Source organism: Rutidosis leptorrhynchoides, chromosome 11 (genome assembly GCF_046630445.1).
Source record: "Rutidosis leptorrhynchoides isolate AG116_Rl617_1_P2 chromosome 11, CSIRO_AGI_Rlap_v1, whole genome shotgun sequence".
Lineage (NCBI taxonomy): Eukaryota > Viridiplantae > Streptophyta > Magnoliopsida > Asterales > Asteraceae > Rutidosis > Rutidosis leptorrhynchoides.
In genome coordinates this window covers 148,166,851-148,189,932 of record NC_092343.1, presented here as the reverse complement: position 1 = coordinate 148,189,932, position 23,082 = coordinate 148,166,851, and the positions used below count along the sequence as shown (strand labels likewise).

The 23,082-nt window shown below is 37.7% G+C and overlaps 1 pseudogene; it reads right to left on the bottom strand.

Annotated features, from left to right (window-relative positions):
• Positions 1-23,082, bottom strand: part of LOC139875049 (disease resistance protein RUN1-like) — a 62,370-nt pseudogene that overhangs the window by 7,641 nt on the left and 31,647 nt on the right.

Here is a 23,082-nt window from a genome sequence, read left to right as displayed (position 1 = left end):
AATTTGAACGCGGTGAGAAGAAGGGTAGGAAGAAGTCTAAGAAGAGGCATCCATCGAAAGATAGAAGTGAAGTTACTTGTTGGGGTTGCAATCAAAAAGGGCACTTTCAAAGGAATTGCAAAAATGGTTCCACGAAAGGTGTAAACTTGGCCGAAGGGGAAAGTGATGATGCACTTTTGTGTAGTATTGAAAATTCTATGGAGTCTTGGATCTTGGATTCGGGAGCTTCGTTTCATGCTACTCATATCAAAAGCATGATGAAGAATTTTCGTTCATATCAAGGCAAGGTGAGATTGGCGGACAACAAGCAACTCAACATAGAGGGCATTGGAGATGTTGTTTTGAAGACTACTCTTGGTTCTAATTGGACTTTGAAGAACGTAAGGTACATTCCTAAATTGAAAAGGAAATTCATTTCGGTTGGTCAATTAGATGATGAAGGTAACGCGGTTACTTTTGAAAACCGCCAATGGAAGGTGGTTAAGGGTAGTAGTATTGTGGCTCGTGGACATAAAAGGGGAACACTTTATATGGTTGAAGTGTTTGATGAAGACACGGTGGTTGCTACGGTTAATGTTGAGTCCGAATCAACTCTATGGCACCGAAGACTCGGGCATATGAGTGAGAAGGGTATGAAGATGCTTGTTTCGAGTGGGAGAATTCCGGATTTGAAGAAGGTAGAACTTGGGTTTTGTGAACCATGTGTTTATGGGAAGCAAAAGAAGGTGACTTTTGGGAAATCAGGGAATGCACCTAAGTTGGAGAAATTGGAGCTCGTTCATACGGATGTGTTTGGTCCAACTAATGTATAATCACATGGAGGTTCTCGTTATTATGTCACCTTCATTGACGACTCCACTCGAAAGGTATGGGTTTATTTTCTTAAAGCTAAATCCGATGTATTTAATACTTTTGTGAAGTGGAAAGCTATGGCAGAAAATGAGACTAACTTGAAGGTTAAGTGCTTAAAGTCGGAAAATGGAGGAGAATATGGTAGTCTTGAGTTTAAAGACCATTGTGCAAAGCTCGGTATTAGAATGTTGAAAACGGTACCGGAGACACCGCAACACAATGGGGTCGCAGAACGTATGAATCGTACGTTAAATGAAAGGGCTAAGAGTATGAGACTACATGCCGGTTTGCCTAAAATGTTTTGGGCGGATGCGGTTAACACGGCGGCTTATTTAATAAATAGGGGACCCTCAACACCGCTGGGTTTCCGAATTCCCTAGGAAGAATGGCAAGGCAAGAAGGTGAGTTATGGTCACCTTAGGATCTTTGGGTGTAATGCATATGTGAAGACCAAAGATGCGGATAAAGACAAGCTTGAAGCTAAGTCAAAGAAGTGTATTTTCATAGGCTACGGGTCGGATGAAATGGGCTATCGTTGTTGGGACAACGAAGCTAGAAAAGTAATTCGTTCGCGAGATGTTACTTTTTATGAAGATTCGGTCTATGGCAAACCGGAAACGGGGAGTCCTAAACCGAGTCAAGTTACTTTTGACGATGTTTCTATTGATGATCTTGCAGGTTGAAACAACCCAACCCGTACTCCGTACGCTATAAATTTTTTTTTTTATAATATACACATTTATGCGCCAATTAAATATGTAGACCAACTCACAAGTTTCATTAAACCGTACAACCATTACCAATGTTTACAAAAGGCACAATGGCCGTTAATTAAGTTAATACAAGTTTGACCGAATACAATGGTAGTTTATTAACCAAACGACCCGACGAGCATGGTTTGGGACTAAACTACCCAAAAGGTGGCCAACTTCCAAAAGCTCCTACAAGCACATCATCAAGGGCATCTAGTGCCCGACAATCCCCTTCCCTTTATCCTCACCTGCAACTAAAAGATAAACAACGAGAGGGGTAAGCTAACGCTTAGTGAATGCAATAATTATACATGATCATATATAACCTACTTACTTGCATACACTTACACAATACCACATACGAGCTAGCAATTCAACAAACATGCAATCCATCATGCATAAACTACTATCCACGTTCCACATTACGCTAGCAACAATAATAGCATATAGTTCACAATATAATATGCTAAGTACAATTCGCACAACCATGGTTAACCAAGTATACAAGAGAACGGTACATGTAAGTCCGTTGGAGTTCATAACATCCACTAGTGTTACTTATACACCGTGTAATCACTAGTCCCCCGGGTGATGTCTTAAACACCGCGACTAACTCACCCTTACAACAATGTGGCGTCTTAAACACCGCGACGAATCCACACTTCATTCAATACAATGAGTGGTGTCTTGAACACCGCGACACTTCCACTCTCACGACATTGTGGTGTCTTAAACACCGCGAAAATCCCACAAGTCAATTACACAAGGAGTAGTGTCTTAAGCACCGCGACAATACTACTCGTTACCTAGAATGTGGTGTCTTGAACACCGCGACACTTCCACATTCATACCACACAAATAAATACATTATATACGTTCACGCATAATTATTCCACTCACCTTGACGCAAGGATGATGAATAATCGCTTCCAAACTTCAAAGCCAAGTACCTAATACATTAAGTACCAATTCAATACATAAACTAATGGAATTAACCACATTACATTTACTTGGGCATTTAATGACTCAATTTCGCATTAAATGACCCAACCACACCACAACCGCCCTCTTAATGGCCAAGACTCGACTTTAATTACCAACATTAGTGCATTAAAGTCTACTAGCCTCAATTGACATCCACCTAGGGTAATTTACACCCATTTTACCCAAACTAGGTCAACTAGTACATTCTTGACCCAGATGACATCTCTTTCAATTCTAACAAGTGTTTAATGCTTACAATACCATTAACACTTTCAAACTCACAATTACAAGACCAAAACCCTAGATTATGGCCATTAGGGTTTCATTACAACAACCTAACCCAAATTCACCCATTTTACTCCCAAATGGGTCATACAAGCTTCTATTAACCAAAACCCTAGCCATAATCAATTAAAACTCGAAACTTAGAGTTAGAACTTACCGAGACTATCACCACGTAGCTAGAGTCACAAGGAACAACTTTAATACTTGCTCCAAAGATCAACCCTAAATCCTTCCTCTCTCAATCTCACTTTGAATCCAAATGGGTGTTAGAGTTTTGGGAGAGAAATTGAAAGAAAATGAAAAAGGAAAATGAAATAAATGAACTAATGGACCAGATTTAATGCACCCATCTGATCTATACGTCCATTTACCATTTTGCCCCTCAAAATCTCTTAATTTAACCTAAAACTGGAACCTGGCCAGCAGGCCTGCCGCGGCGCGGCACTAAACGTCGCGGCGCGACGAAACACATGAAAAACAGCACCCTTTAATCCAAGTTCTGATCAAATCTTTGCTTGATGTGTCGCGTCGCGGAGCCCTGTATCGCGGCGCGACAATTGCCTGGAACTGGTGCCCTCGACTAGCTAATCAATTTTCCAAGGTTTCCATAACTAATAACCCAAACGCTCACTTTAATACACATACTAACCCCAACCTTGAGTCTCACACGACTCAATGCCATCGTGACACGTAGGTAAACACGTTCGCGCATGCATTCAACATTTATAATATACACATTCTCAAGTAACTAACATGTTAGCTAACTTAGCCACATAACGAGCAAGTTATAGACGTATAATTGATTAGGTGTGTACCTTTAAGCGTGTACGGAAAAGCGGGGTGTTACAACTCTCCCCCACTTAGATCGGAGCGCGTCCTCGCGATCCAAGCCGCATGACAAGCCGGAAGATAAGCCAAAACAAACTCTTCGGATTCCCATGTAAAATCGGAACCCCTTCGATGTCGCCATTGAACTTTGAAGGTTCTAACTTCCTTATTCCGCAACATCTTAACCTTTTCATCAAGGATTGCAACCGGTTCTTCCGCATACTCTAACCTGTTATTCAAAGTAATCTCATCCAATGGCACCCAAGTCGAGTCATCCACAAGACACTTGCGAAGATGGGAAACATGGAACGTATTATGAATTCCCGCAAGTTCTTCGGGTAACTCTAATCGATAAGCTACCTCACCAACACGTGCCAATACCTTGAAAGGACCAATAAACCGAGGAGCTAACTTTCCTCGCTTCCTAAACCGAATCACACCCTTCCATGGAGAAACCTTAAGCATCACCATATCACCTTCTTGAAACTCAATCGTTCTTCTACCTTTATCGGCATAAGACTTTTGTCTATCTTGCGCCGCTTTAAGTCGAGCCCGAATCATTTCAATTTTACTATTCGTCTCCAAAACCAAATCGGAACTTCCGATTTCTCGTTGACCCACTTCTCCCCAACAAATGGGAGTTCGACATCTACGCCCATAGAGCATCTCGTATGGTGGCATCCCAATACTAGTGTGGCAACTATTATTGTATGAGAATTCCACCAAGGGTAAGTGCTCGTCCCAACTTCCACCAAAATCAATAATACACGCCCTTAACATATCCTCTAGCGTTTGGTTAGTACGCTCGGTTTGACCGTCCGTTTGAGGATGATACGCCGTGCTCATTTTCAATTGAGTACCCATATCTTCATGAAACTTGTTCCAAAACCGAGATGTAAAGCGAGTATCTCGATCCGAAACAATAGATACCGGAACCCCATGTCTTGATACCACCTCCTTTATAAACAACTTAGCTAAAGTCTCCGATGATATCGTTTCCCGAATGGGAAGAAACAAGGCACTCTTCGTCAATCTATCAACAATCACCCAAATCGTATCGTATTGGGTTCGCACCGTCTTCGGTAACTTGGTAATAAAGTCCATGGTAATGTGCTCCCATTTCCATTTCGGGACTTCCAATGGTTGTAACTTACCGTAAGGCTTTTGGTGTTCGGCTTTGACTTGCAAGCATGTGACGCATTGTTCAACATACTTAACCACATCACGTTTCATGCCGGGCCACCAATAATCTTTCTTCAAATCATAGTACATTTTCGTTGCACCCGGATGAATGGAATACTTGGACTTATGTGCTTCATCAAGTAGCATTCGCCGGTAATCCCCCATCTTGGGTACCCACACCCTTCCTTGAAAGGACAACAAGCCACGCGAGCCCATTGTAATGAACTCCGATTGGCCAACGATTCGTTCCGTGTGCTTATTGTGAACATAAGCCTCTATTTGATCTTCACCCATCTTTTCAAGAAAGTCATTAGTGATAATCAAACGTAACGATCCCACCTTTATCGCCGGATGTGTACTCTTTCGACTCAAGGCGTCCGCAACAACGTTCGCCTTACCCGGATGATAAAGTATCACGCAATCATAATCTTTCACTACATCCATCCACCTACGTTGACGATAATTCAAATCTCGTTGAGTAAAGAGATGTTTCAAATTCTTGTGATCCGAATATATCGTACACTTGACACCATACAAGTAATGGCGCCAAATTTTCAACGCATGCACAACCGCCGCCATCTCTAAATCATGAGTCGGGTACCTCGTCTCGTGTTCTTTTAATTGTCGAGAGGCATAAGCGATGACTTTACCTCTTTGCATCAGAACACACCCGAGTCCATTCAACGAAGCATCACAATAAACCACCATGTCTTCAATCCCTTCCGGTAACACCAACACCGGAGCTTGACATAACTTCTCTTTCAACAATTGAAAGGCGACTTCTTGTTCATTTTCCCAATTAAATTTAACATTCTTCCTCGTCAACTTCGTCAAAGGAGAAGCAATCTTAGAAAAGTCTTGAATAAACCGACGATAATAACCGGCCAATCCGAGAAAACTTCGGATTTCCGTAGGCGTAGTCGGTCGACTCCAACTTTTCACCGTTTCGATCTTCCCCGGGTCTACCATAAGACCTTCTTGATTCACAATATGACCAAGGAATTGAACTTCCCTTAGCCAAAATTCACATTTGGAGAACTTAGCATACAATTTCTCCCTTCGCAACGTCTTCAACACTTCACGTAAATGGTGTTCATGTTCCTTCATACTCTTGGAATAAACGAGTATGTCATCAATGAACACGATTACTGATAAGGCTAAAAAGGAACATATATTTCATAGCATTATCCCCCAAGAAAGACAAGATTTTAGTTGCAATTGTTCCATTTTCAAGTAATATTCGTTTATATTAAATAAGTGCGAAGACAAAAGGCAAAAACGACGAATTGAAGACACAAAGGTCCAAAAAGCTCAAAAGTACAAGATACAATCAAAAAGGTTCAAATTATTGATGAGGAACGTCTAAAAATGACAAGAGTACAAGTTACAAAACGCAAAGTACAAGATATAAAATTGTACGAAAGGACGTTCGAAAATCCGGAACCGGGGCATGAACCAACTTTCAGCGCTCGACGCAGCGGTGTAAAAATTACGAGTCAACTATGCACAAGAATAAAATATAATATTTAAATAATTCATAATAAGAATAATATTAAATAATAAAAAGTTGTTAATTGAGCATAGTTCAGGGGTCGTAAATGAAAATTCAATTTCTATATAACGATCTATGTAATGATGAATGAAAAACAACTTCTCCGAGAACTTTTTTTCCGATCTTTTTTTTTCTTTCTTCTATCTTTTTCTTATTTTTCTATCTATCAAATATCAATATCTATATTTATAATTCTCTATCATAATGTTAATGTAATCAGATATAACAATAATCTTAATTTTAATTTTAAATTATGATAATAATAAGATTTATGATAGAGATCGTTTGAGTGTGTAAGTCGAAATTCTGTCCGTGTAACGCTACGCTATTTTTAATCATTGTAAGTTATGTTCAACCTTTTTACATTAATGTCTCGTAGCTAAGTCGTTATTATGCTTATTTAAAATGAAGTACTCATGATGTTGGGCTAATTACTAAAATTGGGTTATTGAACTTTGGACCATAATTAAGGTTTGGGCAAAAGACCGACACTTGTGGAAATTGGATTATTGACTATTAATAGATGGGGGGTATTGTCTAATTGAGTGACAACTCATTGGAGTCTGTCGAACCTATCTTCAAATTAATTATCCTAATAATTAATAATGATTATGGTTGTCCTATTTAGTGACGTTCATATGGAATCTGTTATAATCATTTAATTAATCAATTGGGTTGGGTAATTGATTATTCATTCTGATCAAGTGGATGAATTAATATTCATAAACTAATTAAAACAGGGGTGGATTACATACAGTGATAACTGGTGTAATTGTTGACAGAAGTGATAACTGCGTCACAGTTTAAATCCTTAATCAGTTGGAATATTTGACTTCGGGTATAAGGGTAATTTGACGAGGATACTCGCACTTTATATTTATGACCGATGGACTATTATGGACAAAAACCAGATAGACGTATCAAATAAACCAGGACAAAGGACAATTAACCCATGGTAATAAATTAAAATCAACACGTCAAACATCATGATTACGGAAGTTTAAATAAGCATAATTCTTTTATTATATTTCTCATCGTATCTTTATTTACTGTCATTTTATTACTCGCAATTTTATTTACTGTCATTTTATTTATTGTCATTATTTTACGCACTTTAATTATCGTCATTTATCTTTACGCTTAAAATATAGAATCGACAAACCGGTCATTAAACGGTAAAACCCCCCTTTTATAATAATATTACTACTTATATAATTATATATATTTTGTATAAATATAGTTAAAAATATAGTAAGTATCACCAGCTCCCTGTGGAACGAACCGGACTTACTAAAAACTACACTACTCTACGATTAGGTACACTGCCTATAGTGTTGTAGCAAGGTTTAGGTATATCCCATCCGTAAATTAATAAAACTTGTGTCATATTTTGTAGTATTTTGTATTAAAAATAATACTATTTCGTACCCTCACGCTACATCATCAAGTTTTTGGCGCCGCTGCCGGGGACGCTAAAACGCTATATTTTTAATAATATAATAATATTGAAATAGAATATAATAATATAATAATATTGAAATAGAATATAATAATATAATAATATTTTAGAATCAAAATATAATCGTAAAAGTTTTAAAAAGTCGTATTTATTAAATACTTCAGGGGTATATTATGTAACTTATAATTAATAATTACTATCATGTCGCTTTCATGTGAATAGTAAATTAATTAATTTATTTTCATTTACTATTTATGAATAGTAAATGAATTAAAAAAAAAAAGTTTTGAAAAAAAAATTATAATTATAAAAAAAATTATTAATTTGTAAAAAAAAAATCGTTTTTTTTAAAAAAAAAAAAAAAAAAAAAATCGTTTTTTTAAAAAAAAAAAAAAAAATTTCGTTTTTTAAAAAAAAAAAAAAAAAAAAATTGTGTAAAAAAAAATCGTTTTTTTTAAAATAAAAAAAAAAAATTCGTTTTAAAAAAAAAAATTTTTAAAAAAAAAAATCGTTTTTTTTTAAAAAATTTAAAAAAAAACGAAAAAAAAAAAAAAAAAAAAAAAAAAAAACAAAAAAATTAAAAAAAAAAAAAAACGTAAAAAAACAAAAAAATTAAAAAAAAAAAACGTAAAAAAAAAAAAATTATTAAAAAAAAATATATATTTTTAAAATTTTGTCTATAAAAAAAAATGTTTTTTTTAGTTTTATTACCTTTAAATTTTTAGACTATAGTCGCAACTTTTAGTATTAAGTTTAGTTTTGCCATAGTTATTTTCTTATTTTTTTTTTTTCGACGCCTTTTACCTATGTATCAATTACAATTCCAATTAGTAATCTCTATTTGTAGTTTTAATTTTAAGATAGTGATAGTTATAAGGTTGGATTAATCGCGTGTTTTTAAAGTCTTATAAGCCACTCTTCGCCTTTTTCGTTTTTCGACACTTTTCGACGTGCACTCTTTTTCTCTCTTATTTCTCGTCATTCTAGTTTTTAGGACTTAGAATTTTTTCTACTTCTTCTCTAAATTTCTTAAAATTACGAAAATTTATTTTAAGTGGTTAAATTGATAGACATCAAAATTTTCTGGTTCGTAGTAATAGTTGGATTTGTACGTGGACCGGGTTATTGGAGCCAAACAGTCCTCAATTATATTGAGACCAAACGAATCCTGCCCCTCTGCTGCATCTTTTGGCTATTCGAAACGTGGGCAAAATCAGAAAAGTCTATTAATTGGATAACTTATTATAATTTTTCTTTCCTTTTTAAAAACTAATAGGATATTCAGTGAATGCACCGAGTAAAACGTTCACCACCTTTCATACGTTCACCACCTGTAACTCGATCAAGACATCTAGCAAATATTGTCGCCGTTGATTTTTCTTTAGAATCGTCATCTAGTCGAACAAGAACTCCAACTCAAATTTCCGATAATCCATTTTTTTGAACCCGACTTCACAATTAAGAACCCGGAGCATATTCAAGGACAATTCCAAGATCCTGAACCACTAATTATTCCTCCTGAGCCACAAACCATTAAATCAGAATCCTCTAGTGATTCGGATACAACAAATTCAATTATGGAAAATCTGGAACCTCTAAGTATGGAAGATCGAATGAGAGCCACACGCACGGGCCAAGGTCACGCCATTATTAAACCAGAAGTTAATGCTCCAGATTATGAAATTAAAGGACAAATTCTACACATGGTAACTAATCAGTGCCAATATAGTGGTACGCCGAATGAAGACCCAAACGAACATCTTCGTACGTTTAATAGGATCTGTACACTATTCAAAATCCGAGAAGTGGAAGACGAACAAATCTATCTCATGTTATTTCCCTGGACTTTAAAGGGAGAAGCCAAAGATTGGTTAGAATCGTTACCTGAAGGGGCGATTGACACATGGGATGTTTTAGTTGAAAAATTTCTTAAACAATTCTTTCCGGCATCTAAAACCGTGAGACTTCAAGGAGAAATTGTTACGTTCGCGCAAAAGCCAAATGAAACATTATATGAGGCGTGGACAAGATTCGGAAGGATGTTGAGAGGATGTCCTCAACACGGATTAGATACTTTTCAAATAGTACAAATCTTCTATAAAGGCGTAGACATCGCCACACGAAAAGACATCGATATAACAGCTGGTGGTTCCATTATGAAGAAAACCGCAACTGAAGCTTACAAAATCATTGATAACACAGCATCCCACTCACATGAGTGGCATCAAGAAAAAGATATCTTTCGATCATCTAAAGCGGCTAGAGCCGATTCTAGCCCTGACTTTGATTCCGTTTCCGCAAAAATAGATGCTTTCGAAAGACGAATGGAAAAGATGAATAAAGATATTCACGCAATACGAATCAGTTGTGAGCAATGCGGTGGACCACACTTATTGAAAGATTGTCACATTGAACCAACGATGGAACAACGAGAGAATGTTTCCTATATGAACCAAAGGCCGGGAAATAATTATCAAAATAATTATCAACCGCCAAGGCTAAACTTAAATCGAAATCAAAACATTCTTTACAATCCAAAAGGACCCGACAATAACTCGTATAACCAACAAGGTCCGAATAACCAACCGACTCAAAACAACACTTTCAATCAACAAAGACCTAGCTTGTATAATCCACCACAACAACCCGAAGAGAAAAAGCCAAATCTAGAAGAAATGATGGCAAAGCTGATTGAATCTCAAACACAATTCATTACATCTCAAACCCAAACGAACGAGAGGTTTGATCAGTCATTAAGAACTCAACAAGCTTCCATTTTGAATCTAGAAAAACACGTAGGTACTCTTGCTAGCATGATGAGTGAGAGGGAACAAGGAAAGCTACCGAGTAATACTGAAGTAAATCCTCGGAATGAGAATGTTAATATGGTTTCAACGAATTCTGAAAAACCAGCACCAGAAGATGGGAAGGTTTTAGATGAGAGTAACAATGAAGAAGTTACACCACCACCACCCGAGTATGTAAAGCCAGTGGTGGCACCATACAAACCACCCATCCCGTTTCCAAGAAAAGGAGTTGAGTATGAGCAAGTGATAGGTAATAAAGATTGTGATACCTCTGGAAAGAAGAAGAAGAAAAAGAATAAGAAAGTGCAAGAAACAAAAGCCGTAAATATAAACCCGGTGAAGACAGTTCCACCAAAACCTCCACCTAGGGTAGGTGATCCGGGTGAATTTATTGTTCCTTGTCTACTTAGTGATTGTGTCATGTATGATGCACTAGCAGATTTAGGTGCGAGTGTAAGTGTTATGCCTCTTTCCTTATATAAGAGATTAGGTGTAGGTAAGTTAAGTCCAACGGATATGAGTGTTCGACTCTTTGATCAAACCATTAAGCACCCAGTTGGAATTGCTGACAACCTACCCGTTCAAGTAGGCAATTTAACCTTTCTAGTCGAATTCATTGTCATTGACATAGAAGAGGACCCAAACATTCCTCTAATTTTAGGTCGACCATTCTTTGCGTCCACCGGGGCGTTATTTGATGTAGGAAATGGAAGAATGACACTTAGTAGTGGTGACAAATCGATCACCTCTATGATTCGAAAGACTAAATCTCCACCAACCAAAACCGTTGAACCAGCAAAAACGATTGGTAAGAACCATGTTGTTTTACCAACTCCAACGGTAATACTTAGCAATAATGAAACGCCTAAGTGTGGGGAAAATGAAGTAACACCTAATGATGACATGATAACAAAGAACCCCGTTGTTGATACGAAATTAAATGATCCCGTAATTAATAGTTCAATGAAGAAACTTATTAAACGGATTCGCGATGCTAAAACCAAGGGGAACTTTAAGTTATGTAACCGGTTAGTATCCAATCTATCACCTAAAGAAAAGGAGAAACTAGTTGAAATTGTGGATATTACACAGGAATCCGACCAATGGCTTAAAGAAAAAGTCACGGATATGCAAGTTGATTATGGACCAAGAGAAATTGACGATGAAGTTAATCACAATTTCAACACCACAGCTACCTAAGTGTGGGGAGATTCGAATGTTCTAAAAAGATAATGCTGTCTAAAGTTATTTGTTCTGTTCTCGTGTAGTTCCGAGAATGGAATTCGATTGGTCTTTTCCGCTAGCAGACACTAAAGAACTAGTTTTCTCCCCCCATTCTGATTTTTTTTTTATTTTGTAGGTTTTAAATGAAATTAATATGCTTTTTAAATTTAAGTTTTGTGTGAATTTAAAAACAAAATTTACTTTATTTCATTAAGTAAAAAAATGATTTCTAAAATTCGTCGTGAGTTGAAGATTAGGTAGTTGAACCGAAATTGCTTTACCCGAGGGCGGGACGAAAAATTTTGTTATCATTATTTTTAATTTTATTGATTTAAAGTATGCCAAAAAAAAATACTATGTTTTATAAATTTTTGAACGTGGGGTTATATACCCAACTTCAAAAATATGTATATATATGTTTGTATTTTATATTATGTACAAAACAGGGTAGAACAACACACTTTCAAAGACTAACATTAAGTTCAGCAATAGCTACTGATTTTGACGACAAGAAGCAAAATATCAAATGTGATGTAAAATAATATGCTTACAAACTGGGTATTTTTAATCACTTTTATACACTAATCACCCTCATGAATTTATAATTATAGTCTGATTTCATGCAAATGAGGGCATTGCATGATCTCAAGTGTGGGGAAGGGTTATAAATTCTCTCGGGTTTGCACTTAGTTTATTTGCCAAATTTTGTGAAAATTTGAAAAATTTTCAACTAAATGAATTTAAAATCATGTTTATACATATTTATGAACGGTGAAAACTAGGTGATAATACCGAAATTATCGTTACCTCGAAAAGGACATAAATTGAGAAACACCCTAAAACGCTTGAATTCATTTAAAATGAAATAGAAGAAAATAAAAAGGCAAAGAAAGAAACTAAGTGTGGGAAGAATGTACCAAGTTATTCAATTTAAAACATATATCACATATTTTTGTACAAGATTATTGCAGGTACTTTTGCTTTGGACGATTTTAATCAGTTTTACCCGATTTACTGTAAGAAAGATGGATCTACACGATGAATCAATTCCATCATTAAAAGGAAGTAAAGTCTTCCGAAAAAGACACGCGCTTCTTGATTTAGGTCATGAAGTTGTCGTCCAGACCAGCTGTAGGTTGACGAAAAACCTAGAAAAGTCATCACTAAAATCAGCAGGAAATCCACGGACCTCAGCATCAAACAGGGTCGCCAAGTGGTCAGACTTATCCTAACCATGAGAGGGTCTGTCTTGTAAAATGGGGAGGGCACCGTGCAAATTAGCTTGATAAGACTAATGAATCAGATCCCCAGAAAGGATAATCTCCTTAAAGATTAAAAATCAGCTTTTAAGACTGATGATACTCAATCCTAGAGATTGACCTTAAAGATTGAGAATTCAAACTCATGGAATTCAATGATATCTAAACTCGAGCTTGAACGAGAAAATATTTTGATCAAAATTGCAAACCGATTTGTTTTCTGAAAACCCATTTTCAATGCGTTCATTACCATTGAACGTAAAATCCTAGGAATTCACCTGGAATTCATTAGGTCACCTGAACCAAATCGGGTGTCAACCGTAAGAACGGTGGTTGCATAGCATGGTCGGAGACAGGACCTTGTGCCAGACCGAAAAATCATAGGATGATCTTTACTATCGCTCCTACCAAGGATAGTTCTAGCATCCGACACGTTAAAAGACCATAATCATCTGCATGTCACGGGACATTGCCTTAACAGTTTCTTGTTCATCGCTTTCCTTTACAACCGGACGGTAGTTTGCCGAAAGGTAATATACGGAACAAGTAAACTGGATGTGTGCTTTCCGATACCGGGATAGCAGTGGATTACACGAACCTAAATGTTTTTAGCCAAAATATTGATCCACAAATATATTTTGCAACACCAATGGTGGATCAAATCAGAAAACTTATCTAGGGTAAAAGCTAGATTGAATTTTCAAAAGATCAAATGTTTTCATAAAGATCCAATTTCCTAAAGGATCTAAATTTTTATAGTCATGTGGGACTGTAAACCGCCTTTCAAATGTGCACTTTGCTTTGGAAACCGAAAGTAAATCGGCTATTTGATTGCAAGTGTCGTTGACCTAAACCCAAGGCAACTGTGGATGACACACCCACCTTTAACCATGGTTCTATCGTTACTATCATTGTTTATAACACCGTATCAAAATCACTGATGTATAAAGTGTGAAGAATAAAGAAGTGATTCTAGTATGTTTTTATTTCAAGACTGTATTGCTTGAGGACAAGCAACGCTCAAGTGTGGGGATATTGATAAGGCTAAAAAGGAACATATATTTCATAGCATTATCCCCCAAGAAAGACAAGATTTTAGTTGCAATTGTTCCATTTTCAAGTAATATTCGTTTATATTAAATAAGTGCGAAGACAAAAGGCAAAAACGACGAATTGAAGACACAAAGGTCCAAAAAGCTCAAAAGTACAAGATACAATCAAAAAGGTTCAAATTATTGATGAGGAACGTCTAAAAATGACAAGAGTACAAGTTACAAAACGCAAAGTACAAGATATAAAATTGTACGAAAGGACGTTCGAAAATCCGGAACCGGGGCATGAACCAACTTTCAGCGCTCGACGCAGCGGTGTAAAAATTACGAGTCAACTATGCACAAGAATAAAATATAATATTTAAATAATTCATAATAAGAATAATATTAAATAATAAAAAGTTGTTAATTGAGCATAGTTCAGGGGTCGTAAATGAAAATTCAATTTCTATATAACGATCTATGTAATGATGAATGAAAAACAACTTCTCCGAGAACTTTTTTTCCGATCTTTTTTTTTCTTTCTTCTATCTTTTTCTTATTTTTCTATCTATCAAATATCAATATCTATATTTATAATTCTCTATCATAATGTTAATGTAATCAGATATAACAATAATCTTAATTTTAATTTTAAATTATGATAATAATAAGATTTATGATAGAGATCGTTTGAGTGTGTAAGTCGAAATTCTGTCCGTGTAACGCTACGCTATTTTTAATCATTGTAAGTTATGTTCAACCTTTTTACATTAATGTCTCGTAGCTAAGTCGTTATTATGCTTATTTAAAATGAAGTACTCATGATGTTGGGCTAATTACTAAAATTGGGTTATTGAACTTTGGACCATAATTAAGGTTTGGGCAAAAGACCGACACTTGTGGAAATTGGATTATTGACTATTAATAGATGGGGGGTATTGTCTAATTGAGTGACAACTCATTGGAGTCTGTCGAACCTATCTTCAAATTAATTATCCTAATAATTAATAATGATTATGGTTGTCCTATTTAGTGACGTTCATATGGAATCTGTTATAATCATTTAATTAATCAATTGGGTTGGGTAATTGATTATTCATTCTGATCAAGTGGATGAATTAATATTCATAAACTAATTAAAACAGGGGTGGATTACATACAGTGATAACTGGTGTAATTGTTGACAGAAGTGATAACTGCGTCACAGTTTAAATCCTTAATCAGTTGGAATATTTGACTTCGGGTATAAGGGTAATTTGACGAGGATACTCGCACTTTATATTTATGACCGATGGACTATTATGGACAAAAACCAGATAGACGTATCAAATAAACCAGGACAAAGGACAATTAACCCATGGTAATAAATTAAAATCAACACGTCAAACATCATGATTACGGAAGTTTAAATAAGCATAATTCTTTTATTATATTTCTCATCGTATCTTTATTTACTGTCATTTTATTACTCGCAATTTTATTTACTGTCATTTTATTTATTGTCATTATTTTACGCACTTTAATTATCGTCATTTATCTTTACGCTTAAAATATAGAATCGACAAACCGGTCATTAAACGGTAAAACCCCCCTTTTATAATAATATTACTACTTATATAATTATATATATTTTGTATAAATATAGTTAAAAATATAGTAAGTATCACCAGCTCCCTGTGGAACGAACCGGACTTACTAAAAACTACACTACTCTACGATTAGGTACACTGCCTATAGTGTTGTAGCAAGGTTTAGGTATATCCCATCCGTAAATTAATAAAACTTGTGTCATATTTTGTAGTATTTTGTATTAAAAATAATACTATTTCGTACCCTCACGCTACATCATCAATTACCGACTTGTCCAACATAGGTTGGCACACTCGGTTCATTAAATCCATGAATGCCGCCGGTGCATTCGTGAGACCAAAAGGCATAACCACAAACTCATAATGCCCGTAACACGTCCGAAAGGCCGTTTTCTCGATGTCTTCCTCACGGACCCGCACTTGATGATAGCCGGACCGTAAATCGATCTTAGAAAAATACGTAGCACCTTGGAGTTGATCAAATAAATCGTCGATCCGAGGTAATGGATAACGATTCTTGATCATCACTTTATTCAACTCCCTATAGTCGATGCACATTCGCATGCTTCCATCTTTCTTTTTCACAAACAAAACCGGAGCACCCCACGGCGAGGAGCTCGGTCGAATGAAACCCTTCTCAAGCAACTCTTGGGTTTGATTAAGCAATTCTTGCATCTCCGTCGGCGCTAAACGATAAGGGGTTTTAGCAATGGGAGTAGCTCCCGGAACCAACTCGATGCGAAATTCGACTTGTCTTTCCTCCGGAACACCCGGTAATTCATCCGGAAAGACATCTTCAAATTCATTAACCACCGGAATCTTACGAATAGGTGGTGGCTCATCACGAGTATCAACTACGTGAGCAAGATAAAACAAGGCACCGCTCTTGAGAAAACGTCGTGCCCTTGCATACGTGCACAATGGTACGAGTCTCCTCCGTCTATCGCCATGAATAATCAACTCTCCCCCACTTGGGGTCCTAACACGAATGAACTTATCATGGCATGCAATATCGGCTCTATAACGATCGAGCCAATCCATACCAACAACAATATCAAACTCACCCAAGGTCATCGGAATGAGGTCAATTTTAAAGGTTTCGGTACCAAACACAACATCACAATTCTTACAAACATCAACCACTAGCGCCGTCTTGCCATCCGCTATTTCGACTTCAACCGGACGACTCAACTTAACTAGCGGTTTATTTAACTTAGATACAAATCGAGGCGACACAAAAGACAAATTAGCACCGCTATCAAATAATATCTTGGCTGGTTTAGAGTTAACCAAGAAAGTACCTGAGACAACCTCGTTCGATTGCTTAGCTTCATCATTAGTCATCAAATAATTTCGACCCCGGCCCGTACCTGCCGCCTTCTCTAACCGCTTGACATGATCATTAACCAACTCGGGACACTCGGTCTTCTTGTGTCCTTCTTTCCCACAATTGTAACAAGTGAATTTTGTAGTAGAGGATGGTTTGGTGCAATCACGGGCCATATGTCCCCTTCGCCCACAATTATGACAAGAATAGGGGAAATCCCCCGAAGCACCTTTCTTCACACTCCCCACACTCTCGGAGCCTTTCTTAAACTTCTTGCTAGAAAAATTAGATTGACTAGTAGCTTCAAACTTTTTCTTGCCCAAGGTAAGGCTATTCTTCCTCATCACAAGCGCCTCGAAGCCCTTGGCCATGTTAAACAATTCATCAAAGCTTTTCACCACATTCGCACTTATCTTCTCTTGATAACTATCATTCAAGATCCGATAAAAATCTTCCTTTAACATCTTATCATTCCCGACATACTCCGGGCAAAATTGAGTCTTAGACAAAAACACGGATTTGAGAGTGTTCAAATCCATTGACCCTTGCCTCAAAGAACGTAGCTCGTCCTTAAGCCTAGTGAGATCGGCCGAAGTTCGGTATTCTTCGAAAAATTCTTCCTTAAACTCATCCCAAGAAAAGTCCATGCATTGTTCTTCGCTATAGACTTGAATCTTTGCATCCCACCATAGCTTGGCATCACCTCTTAGCATGCTACAACCATACCTTGTCTTTTTATCGTTAGGGCACTCACATGTACGAAAAGCCCCCTCCATATCGGAGATAAACCGGGCACTCTTAAGTGGGTCCCTATCGCCTTCAAAAGTAGGAGGTTGAGCATCCTTAAAGTTCTTGAAGAAAAAGTCTCGTCTCCCCACATTTTCTTCTTGGAGAGCAATCTTAATTTGTTCCTTAACCATAGTGACGACGTGCTCGTCAATCGTGTCTAGAAACATCTTCTTAACATCTTCGTGAAACTCCGCCTTTTGGCGTTGAAAGATGGCCTCAACCTTGGCCGTGAACTCGGGGTCCTCGCTCGTGCCCCCATTATCGGTGTCGTGTCCGTTTCTCATCTTCATTCTATAAAACGGAAAAGATTAAACGACGAACCCAGAGACATGACACATATATATATACACCATACCACCCCATCTCGCTCGACAATCATCGTACATCGCTTGTTTGACACGATTTGCACCCGTAGTAAGGGTAGCTAGTCATTACTACGCGAGCACGTCGCATTAACTTGCTAGTACAACGTCTGTCTCGCTCGATGATTCCATCTACAACACAAATCAATTAGTGCATGGTTAGTTCATATAAACCTACGCACTACAATTCCCGATTCGACCCGAAGTCGTACAAGTTCCGCCTAAAAGCGCATACACATAAAAGTCTAAGTCTAGGCACCTATCTCAAGTCGCCTAAATCCCTTAGACCATGCTCTGATACCACTTGAAACAACCCAACCCGTACTCCGTACGCTATAAATTTTTTTTTTTTATAATATACACATTTATGCGCCAATTAAATATGTAGACCAACTCACAAGTTTCATTAAACTGTACAACCATTACCAATGTTTACAAAAGGCACAATGGCCGTTAATTAAGTTAATACAAGTTTGACCGAATACAATGGTAGTTTATTAACCAAACGACCCGACGAGCATGGTTTGGGACTAAACTACCCAAAAGGTGGCCAACTTCCAAAAGCTCCTACAAGCACATCATCAAGGGCATCTAGTGCCCGACAATCCCCTTCCCTTTATCCTCACCTGCAACTAAAAGATAAACAACGAGAGGGGTAAGCTAACGCTTAGTGAATGCAATAATTATACATGATCATATATAACCTACTTACTTGCATACACTTACACAATACCACATACGAGCTAGCAATTCAACAAACATGCAATCCATCATGCATAAACTACTATCCACGTTCCACATTACGCTAGCAACAATAATAGCATATAGTTCACAATATAATATGCTAAGTACAATTCGCACAACCATGGTTAACCAAGTATACAAGAGAACGGTACATGTAAGTCCGTTGGAGTTCATAACATCCACTAGTGTTACTTATACACCGCGTAATCACTAGTCCCCCAGGTGATGTCTTAAACACCGCGACTAACTCACCCTTACAACAATGTGGCGTCTTAAACACCGTGACGAATCCACACTTCATTCAATACAATGAGTGGTGTCTTAAACACCGCGACACTTCCACTCTCACGACATTGTGGTGTCTTAAACACCGCGACAATCCCACAAGTCAATTACACAAGGAGTAGTGTCTTAAGCACCGCGACAATACTACTCGTTACCTAGAATGTGGTGTCTTGAACACCGCGACACTTCCACATTCATACCACACAAATAAATACATTATATACGTTCACGCATAATTATTCCACTCACCTTGACGCAAGGATGATGAATAATCGCTTCCAAACTTCAAAGCCAAGTACCTAATACATTAAGTACCAATTCAATACATAAACTAGTGGAATTAACCACATTACATTTACTTGGGCATTTAATGACTCAATTTCGCATTAAATGACCCAACCACACCACAACCGCCCTCTTAATGGCCAAGACTCGACTTTAATTACCAACATTAGTGCATTAAAGTCTACTAGCCTCAATTGACATCCACCTAGGGTAATTTACACCCATTTTACCCAAACTAGGTCAACTAGTACATTCTTGACCCAGATGACATCTCTTTCAATTCTAACAAGTGTTTAATGCTTACAATACCATTAACACTTTCAAACTCACAATTACAAGACCAAAACCCTAGATTATGGCCATTAGGGTTTCATTACAACAACCTAACCCAAATTCACCCATTTTACTCCCAAATGGGTCATACAAGCTTCTATTAACCAAAACCCTAGCCATAATCAATTAAAACTCGAAACTTAGAGTTAGAACTTACCGAGACTATCACCACGTAGCTAGAGTCACAAGGAACAACTTTAATACTTGCTCCAAAGATCAACCCTAAATCCTTCCTCTCTCAATCTCACTTTGAATCCAAATGGGTGTTAGAGTTTTGGGACAGAAATTGAAAGAAAATGAAAAAGGAAAATGAAATAAATGAACTAATGGACCAGATTTAATGCACCCATCTGATCTATACGTCCATTTACCATTTTCCCCCTCAAAATCTCTTAATTTAACCTAAAACCGAAACCTGGCCAGCAGGTCTGCCGCGGCGCGGCACTAAACGTCGTGGCGCGACGAAACACATGAAAAACAGCACCCTTTAATCCAAGTTCTGATCAAATCTTTGCTTGATGTGTCGCGTCGCGGAGCCCTGTATCGCAGCGCGACAATTGCCTAGAACTGGTGCCCTCGACTAGCTAATCAATTTTCCAAGGTTTCCATAAATAATAACCCAAACGCTCACTTTAATACACATACTAACCCCAACCTTGAGTCTCACACGACTCAATGCCATCGTGACACGTAGGTAAACACGTTCGCGCATGCATTCAACATTTATAATATACACATTCTCAAGTAACTAACATGTTAGCTAACTTAGCCACATAACGAGCAAGTTATAGACGTATAATTGATTAGGTGTGTACCTTTAAGCGTGTATGGAAAAGCAGGGTGTTACACAGGTTCTAGTGGGAGTTTGGGAAACAATGAATTGCCGAATGACGGTGAGGTGTCGGGAAATGCTAATGATGGGGATGATTCGGAAAGCGGTGATGATTCCGAACATAGTGCGAGTTTTAGTGATGAGGAGGTTACAAATGAAACCGGTCCAACCATTTCGGTTAATCCTACACTAAGACGCTCGACTAGAGTGCCCAAACCTAATCCTAGGTATTCTCCATCAGCAAACTACTTGCTCTATACCGAGAATGGTTAACCCTAAAGTTACTCTGAGGCAAGGAAAACAAAAGAATTCATACAATGGGAGCTTGCCATGAAAGAAGAGATGGGGTCACTTGAGAAGAATAAAACTTGGTCACTAGTGAAGTTACCTCGTGATAAAAGGGCGTTGCAAAACAAATGGGTGTATCGAATCAAGAATGAGTCGGATGGCAAGAAAAGGTACAAGGCTCGTTTGGTAGTCAAAGGCTTTCAACAAAAGAAAGGGGTTGACTACAAAGAGATATTTTCACCGGTAGTTAAAATGACTACTATCCGTTTGGTACTTTCTATAGTCGCATCCGAAGACTTACATCTTGAGCAACTAGATGTAAAAACTGCATTCTTACATAGTGATCTTGTTGAAGAGATCTACATGAGGCAACCCGAGGGCTTTGAGGTAAAGGGTAAAGAGAAGTGGGTTTGTAAGCTAAAGAAAAGTTTGTATGGATTGAAGCAAGCACCTCGGCAATGGTACTTGAAGTTTGATGATTTTATGAAGAAGATTGGTTTCTTAAGATGTGAAGCGGATCACTGTTGCTACTTGAAGAAATCCAAGTCTTCTTATATAATCTTATTGTTGTATGTTGATGACATGTTACTTGCAGGTTCAAACATGTCCGAAATTAACAAGTTGAAGGGATTACTTTCCCGAGAATTCGAGATGAAAGATCTTGGCAGTGCTAGGCAAATACTTGGTATGAGTATTGTGCGCGATCGTGTAAAGGATACTCTATACTTGTCTCAATCCAAATATATTGAGAAAGTAGTAGAGAGGTTCAACATGGAAGATTCAAAGGCTCGTTCTATGCCTTTGGGAAGCACCTTAAAGTTATCGAAAAGTCAATCACCAAAGACGAAAAGAGACAAGAAGGATATGGAAAAGGTTCCATATGCATCAGCCGTGGGTAGTATTATGTATGCCATGGTTTGTACAAGACCCGATATTGCTCAAGCAGTGGGAGTTGTAAGTCGTTATATGTCTAATCCGGGAAAAGAGCATTGGGAAGCGGTCAAATGGTTGCTTCATTATTTGAAAGGTACTTCTAAAATGGGATTGTGTTTCTCCAAAAACAATCTCATACTTAGAGGTTATGCGGATGCTAATTTGGGTGGATGTGATGATTCGGGGAAAAGCACTACGGGTTATGTTTTCACAATGGGGAAGACGGCGATTAGTTGGTTATCTCGATTGCAAAAGAGTGTTGCTTTGTCAACCACCGAAGCCGAATACATGGCTATTGCGGAAGCTTCTAAAGAGCTAGTGTGGTTGAAGAACTTCTTAGGCGAGTTGGGTAAAAGACAAGACTATTGCGTCTTGTATTGTGATAATCAAAGTGCGGTTCATCTTGGGAAGAATCCGGTGTTTCATAGTCGAACGAAACACATCAAGATAAGGTATCATTTTATTCGACAACATATAAATGATGGCACTTTATTCTTGGAGAAAATCCTTGGTACAAAGAATCCTGCCGATATGTTTACTAAGGTGGTTACGACCGAAAAATTGAGGTTTTGCATTACCTCAATTGGTCTTCTCATGAATTGATGAGAGAAGACCCCAGCTAGAGATGTGAATGGTATTACAAGTTTAACAAGTAGTATTGAAGACCTTTTATCGAAAGTCTACTCATCCGAAGAATGTGTTGAGCGTGCGTGTCCCAAATGATATTTGGCGATAATCGAAGGTGGTTTAATGTTCTTGGTAAATTCATTGATATGAATGGAGCTTGTTTAAAGTCTCCAAGTGGGAGATTGTTGGAGTGTGGAGACATTTAAACAAAACTGGAAAAAGTGTCACTAAAAACTGTTTCAACACATTGATTGTGTGCGGTGGTGGTGCGCGGCGCGCTCCCTGCGCGCACTAGAGAAGTTTTGATCAAAAGGCTTGCTCGAAGTTTGGGAGTGTGCACGGCGCGCACGTTTAAGTGTGCACGGCGCGCTCAATGAAAAGAAAGTTCTAGAGGTCCTCCCGTACTGATCGAGATCCTCCAGAAGGCTATAGAGCCTTCTCAAGGAGACATCAAGTGGGCAACTTGCACA